Below are 353 nucleotides of genomic sequence, written 5' to 3' on the forward strand. Positions count from 1 at the left end.
CTACGCCCATCTGCAATATCAAACTATGGGAAACGTTCACGTTACACACCATGTATGTCAAAATATTATTGATTAAATTCGTGTCAATGAAAAACACACAGCTTGCTACTTTGAAACAAATGCAAAACACTTGCAACAAATTAGAAGTAACCAAACTTATTTCTTGAACAGTTAATTCATTCTTCATAATTTTTTTGTTTACAAGTGAACATCCTAATTAAGCTACTACAGTGTAATACTTTCTATTCCATCATAAGCATCGTTCTTATGTTGCTTATAGCACACTTCACATTCGCTGTATCATTTTCAGGTCGTTATTGATACCAATAATTTCATTTACATTCTAGACGGAT

The sequence above is a fragment of the Tachypleus tridentatus genome, chromosome 6 (genome assembly GCF_004210375.1).
Source record: "Tachypleus tridentatus isolate NWPU-2018 chromosome 6, ASM421037v1, whole genome shotgun sequence".
NCBI lineage: Eukaryota > Metazoa > Arthropoda > Merostomata > Xiphosura > Limulidae > Tachypleus > Tachypleus tridentatus.